We start from the raw sequence: 6,027 nt of genomic DNA, 5'->3' as shown, positions 1-6,027 counted from the left end.
TTTGGCAACACATATTTTGTTTTTACTTCATTTCCAATTGGGAGTCATTGGTTCGATTGATTTGATTTCGTATGCGACATGAGGTGGTGCTACAAGGCAATGTTAATAGAACGCGGCGAAGGGCGACGTATGCGTTTACCTCGCATTTGCTTATCTGAGGTAAATACCACACGATAGAGACCCCTTGTGGGGTAGAGAAATATATCGAGCCCGTTGTAGGGCAACAGATCAATGACATATTGTTTGGAAAACACAAAAAGCGTACACGAGCTATAATGGAGTAGTTGTATACACCTAAGTAGTTTTATCGCTCTGGTTAATTTGTGTGCAATAGAAGTTGTAAATCATCGTTACTCATTATTAAAGATTGAAGGTTGATTGCGTCCACTTTGTCCGGCAATATAATTGGCGTGTCCTTATTGTACTGGTTCACCGGCGCCTATTTTCAATAAGTCTTAAAACAGCAAACCAATAAGTTTCGTCGTATAAGTGACTGACACATTGTTCAAACTAAGGTACATCACTGAGGAAATAAGAAGGAGATCATTGACTCAAGCCTTTGGGTCAATGAGGAAGTACCAATGTTCAACACTCTGTCCGACTCTGTCCGTTAAGTGTCTTTGCTATCAACGTCTTACATAGGTTCGACAATGCCCTTAATTAAGTCAAGTAATGTGACTCTGCTCTTTACCTCCAATGCACCTAAAAATCCTTCCCTATCCAGCCTGCGCATAAACTCAAACTTTAATTAACGTCAATTTGACATGTGGTAAGTGATTGAACGTACAAGATAGTGGCAGCACAAATGAATTTAGGCTTCGGTTCTGTTCTTTAAGAATACTTGTGAGCTTATCTGGTGTGATGTAATGTCTGTTGGCAAAAGTATGTGGGTGAATTGGCCTTTACTGTACTTAAATAACCCACTGTTCAACCTGCAATAAACCTTATCTAATGGCACAATCTATACACATTACTGAAGTGTGCATATGGTCGGGGCCATGTTGTCTCGGAGGGCACGAAAAAGCTGATTAGGTAAATAGTAACTTATAAAAGTCAAAGGGACATGACCTTTGTCTGACCCTCTCCTGTGGTTGTTATACTAAGAACAAGGCGCCCCGCAAATGTCTCAATATTTTCTAAGGCATCGCTTTCCTTAGAGCATCTTAGAGACTGAATACAATGTGCACCCGACAAGTTATTTGTACACGTCGAGCTTATAACTAAGCAAACGCGCCTTGGCTACAGATCTGGACGATCACCTAAAAGTAGTATATAGTCAGCAGGATCACTAATATTATTCTGGCGGTGCAAGGTGGTGCAGGTCAGAGGTCATCGCCTGCCGATATCATTTATTCAGGAGCAGGTTAGAGGTCAGATATAATTTATTCAGTAGCAGGTCAGAGGTCATGTTATGACGGCAAAATCTAGGGGAATAGGTATGTTGTTAGATCTGGTCGGGGTGAAATAGGGGTCAGGCCGCCCTTTTGATAGACCCCCCCTGTCCCCAAATGAACCTCCCCTCCCCAATCGTGAAAGACATGCCCTTATTTGGCCTGGTTCTAAGTCTCTAAGTCAATCAACCGGTTAAATCTACTGAAATCAGTCTTTAATGGATGCGCTGAAAGCACAAACAACAGACGTCTTTCGTCAGTTACTATATCACAAACCCCATCCTCTGTGAAAAGTCAAGCGTCTAAAACTCTTCGGACGCCGTCCATGGGCGTCCAAAGGCGTCTGAGAGCGTTTAAGCCCGTTTCAAACCGTCTGCAAGCGTCAGATGCCGTCGGAAACGGCCGCTGACAAATCGTGAGCGTCCGGGCCGTCCTGTCAGTTTTTATGTTGAACGCCCGGACGGCTGAAAGACAGGTACATTGCCGTCTGAGACGGCCACTGGTGGGGCTATAAAATACTTAGTCACCCGACGCCGGCAGACGGCTTTCGTCTGTCCTTATTCCCAACGGGAAACATGACGTTTTTACCTTCTGCACATGCGCCAATTTCAGCGGGTGATTTCGAATTTCAGACCGTTATACACTTCGGCCGTTGCAGGACATATTTTCAGTAGGTGACTATTTCTGTGGATTTTCTTGTCCGTTTGTTAAATTTTGCTCACTTTTGGAGCATGGACTTAACGTATAGAAGTAGCAGCATGTTTCTACGACATTGTGTTGAGGTTGGGTTTACGGCGAATTGACTGTATTCGTTATTCATACTACAAAAGAATGTACAATAACTTTATTTGTCGTACGCCAAGGGGATAAATTATCCTACTTGAAACAACAAACGTTGGACAGCAGAAATCACAGATGTCGTCAAAAGAAGCAGCGTCCTTCCGTTAGTTGACTGTCGATACTAGGCAGGCGCCGGTAAGTGAACTGTTATTTTTATTTTTATACGCCATGTTGCAAAGTTTACCGACGACTTGTTACGATACCCTCCCCACATACGCAAAGAATTGATAAAATTTACGATGTTGTTTTGATGCCAACAAAATAAAAAGACTTATGAACACCTTGTGGAATACGTGAAAAAATTATCTGTTGTTCAGATTAAGAATGATAATGCTGTTAAAATGTAGATTTAGACAACAGAAAATGATAAGATACCTACCTATTTGCCGTCGTCAATCAAGTCTAACGGCCTTCCCAACTACGGTGACCGGGTGAGGAACTTATGAACCGGAGGAATTTGTTTCGCTACCGCGAAATAAAAATGACATATGGACATTGTAGAAAATGTATTGTCTATATAAAACTCCATTGAAATACTCTCCAGTGTTTAATTAATACTGGTGTATTTAAAACCTACGATAGAGAATTACAAAACGTCCTGCATCCACCCTTCATGTTATGCCACGTGGGCTCGTCCACCATGATTGATTAAATTTGCTACATGATGTGTCGGCACGCGGCTCAAAGGGGCCGGCTCAAAGAGCCGCAGACACGATTGAAGGTCGGATTGAATTTCATACATGTAAAACAAAGTTATAAAGGCCGCTGAGTATATCTGAATTGAAGTTTTGTTCAAGTTGCGTTTGATTTTAGCTAAAACCTGACGGCCCGGTCGTGGGTGGTCTTTAACACTCCGCTGACTGCTTATTTGTTTGTCCCAAGAGGCCATAAAATTAGACGGCATCGACGTCAGAAACGGCGTCCGGACAGCCGTCTACGCCTGTACAAAATGTTGCCCCTACCCGTACTCTCTACCTGATTATTAAACTTCACTGGGTCTTGAGGGAGAAGAGTTTGCTAGAAGAGTTTGGCCCAGATGTTGACCTTAGCATTGATTGATTCTCTTGGCCATTTTAAATTTTATTCCATTTTCTGTCGAATTTTACGATTCATAACCCATGATCCATTGAGGCTACCGCACGTCCATGCAGCCTGGATTACGTCATCGATGCCATCCCAATTGGCGTCCGGCCCGTCCCAGCAGCCTGGATTACACCGTCTAAGCCAACGTCGCAATCGGCGTCCGGTCCGTCCGCGGAGACGTCTGTTCCCAGCGGGGGGCCCGCCCGACGGACGCGGGAGCGTCTGGGTGCCCGCTTTCAGACGCCGTTTCGGACGGCCCCGACGTCCACCTGGACGCGTCTAATGTGCCAATCTAGACGCGTCCAAGCGTTTTTATGCCGTCCGGACCGTCTTGGGCGTTTCGTTAAACGATCAAAATGCCGTCTAAAGCCGTCTGCCGTCTGCGTCCCAATAATCTGAGACGCCTCCGGACGGGCTAGGGTCGCGCGTCTGAAACGGCGTTTCACCGTTTGAAACGCTTTAATTTTCCCGCATAGTCGCAAATCAACGTTGCTAACTCGGTCGAGATGGCGTCGGTATTTTTGTCATACCGTTCGTGCGAGTTGACACAATTACGTTCCTCTTGCAGTACTTTTTCGAGCACCGTTTTCAGTCCATCTCTCGCGTTAGGTACGTTATCCACGAAATTGTCTATAATCTTTTCATATTCCTCGTCCGCCGAGATCGTATCCACCCATTGTATTACTTTTACGTACGCCACCGAACTGGGGCGTCGCCGGTTTTCGGGAAACAAGTCTGGGGCTTTGTGATATAGTAACTGACGAAAGACGTCTGTTGTTTGTGCTTTCAGCGCATCCATTAAAGACTGATCTCAGTAGATTTAACCGGTTGATTGACTTAGAGACTTAGAACCAGGCCAAATAAGGGCATGTCTTTCACGATTGGGGAGGGGAGGTTCATTTGGGGACAGGGGGGGGGGGTCTATCAAAAGGGCGGCCTGACCCCTATTTCACCCCGACCAGATCTAACAACATACCTATTCCCCTAGATTTTGCCGTCATAACATGACCTCTGACCTGCTACTGAATAAATTATATCTGACCTCTAACCTGCTCCTGAATAAATGATATCGGCAGGCGATGACCTCTGACCTGCACCACCTTGCACCGCCAGAATAATATTAGTGATCCTGCTGACTATATACTACTCCTAAACGTCGGTTTAAAAATATTTGGTTGTTTTAAGATAACTTTCATCCAGTGACTTTCCACTTCGACAGCTCTCTTGCCTCACCCTCTCTGTGACCGAAAATTGACCAGAGCGCACAGTGTGCGCGGTGGGATCGCCTCGGTCCCCATGTGAGCACCATGGTTGCCATCAACTTGGTAACTACTTTCAACCGGTACAAAACAACCGCCTGCGAGCGTCAAAGATGCCGATCCAAAGATAAGCCCAGGGTGAGCCCGAAAAAAAGAGTCCGCAACGAACGCAGTGAGTGCCAAATAACGCACAAGGAGCGCAATGAGCGACGAGGAGCACTCAACGGGCTGAGCCATCGATCTCTCAAAGACCGCTCAAGCGTCACAGCGATAGCTTGTCATGGTCTCAATAGTATTATTCATCAAGAATACTAAAAGTATTTTTGGTGAATTTTGTTTCCTTTAAATCATACTTTTGTGTCACGAATCATTTCCTTATTAAACTCATGGTTAATAAAAACTTAACAATTACACGCACATTTCTTTCATTCAGTACTGTTCAGGTGTGTTGGTAGGGTGTGATGAAAGCTGGAAATGATTAGATTTTAGCCCCCTACCGGCTTTCCTTAGTACTGCAGCGCAACTTCCGGTTTTGCTATCTCGTGTTCTGAACAAGCTATGGTCACGATTTTTTGGTGTTAGATAGCTCTTGTGCTCAGGAATAAGTGACATAAGTTTGGGCCCCCTAGCGTCTAGTTGGGATAGCAGGGGCATTTTTGTCAAAAACTTCTGAAAACGATAACTCAAGAAGGGAACAACGGATTTTGTTGGTTTTTGGTATGTAGGTACCTTAGACAATGTTGTACAATGAGATACTTATTATGCAAAATTAATGAGAATATTCTATCATAGCAGTTTGTTCTATGTATCACTTGTCCCGGACGTGATCTGGTCTTGACATTGAAGTGGTAGATAGCTTGCAGTGTCGTGACAAAGTGGAGCAAGTTTCAGCCCCCTAAAATTTAATTTCGGAACTGCAGAGCGTTTTTGTCAAGACATTCCAAAGAGGATAACTGCAGAAAGGATTGACTGATTGGTATCATATTAGGCATGCAGGTACCTTGGGCAAAGATGTTCATAATGATATGCATGTTATGCAAATGATGACTTAATTTGCATAATTGATGAGGAAATTGTATAATTCTATTGTTTTTGACAACTGGACTTCAATAAATGTTACACATGTTAATTATGACAGGTGGAATGTTAGCAGATATTAGATAAATGAGGAACTTATTTGCTTAATTTATTGAAAAATTGCAAAACCTCTTTTAAATGATGAGATTTTTATTCCGAAAATAGTTTCATCAGGTTGGTAGAATATAGGATAAGGGAGAAATTCTTTGTACACAACCAGTGGGTACTTACATAGCTTACGTTTCGATGTCTCTCAGACACCTTCGTCAGAGCTTCTAACTGGAGTTCTGCTTCTCACCGCTATATGTAGCCGATGTAGGTGGCGCTTTTGCGGTGAGAAAACAATCCCAAACGTGGCTTAGTTTGTATCCCCCCTC

Source organism: Branchiostoma floridae, chromosome 9 (assembly GCF_000003815.2).
Source record: "Branchiostoma floridae strain S238N-H82 chromosome 9, Bfl_VNyyK, whole genome shotgun sequence".
Classification (NCBI taxonomy): domain Eukaryota; kingdom Metazoa; phylum Chordata; class Leptocardii; order Amphioxiformes; family Branchiostomatidae; genus Branchiostoma; species Branchiostoma floridae.
This window is presented reverse-complemented; position numbering follows the sequence as displayed.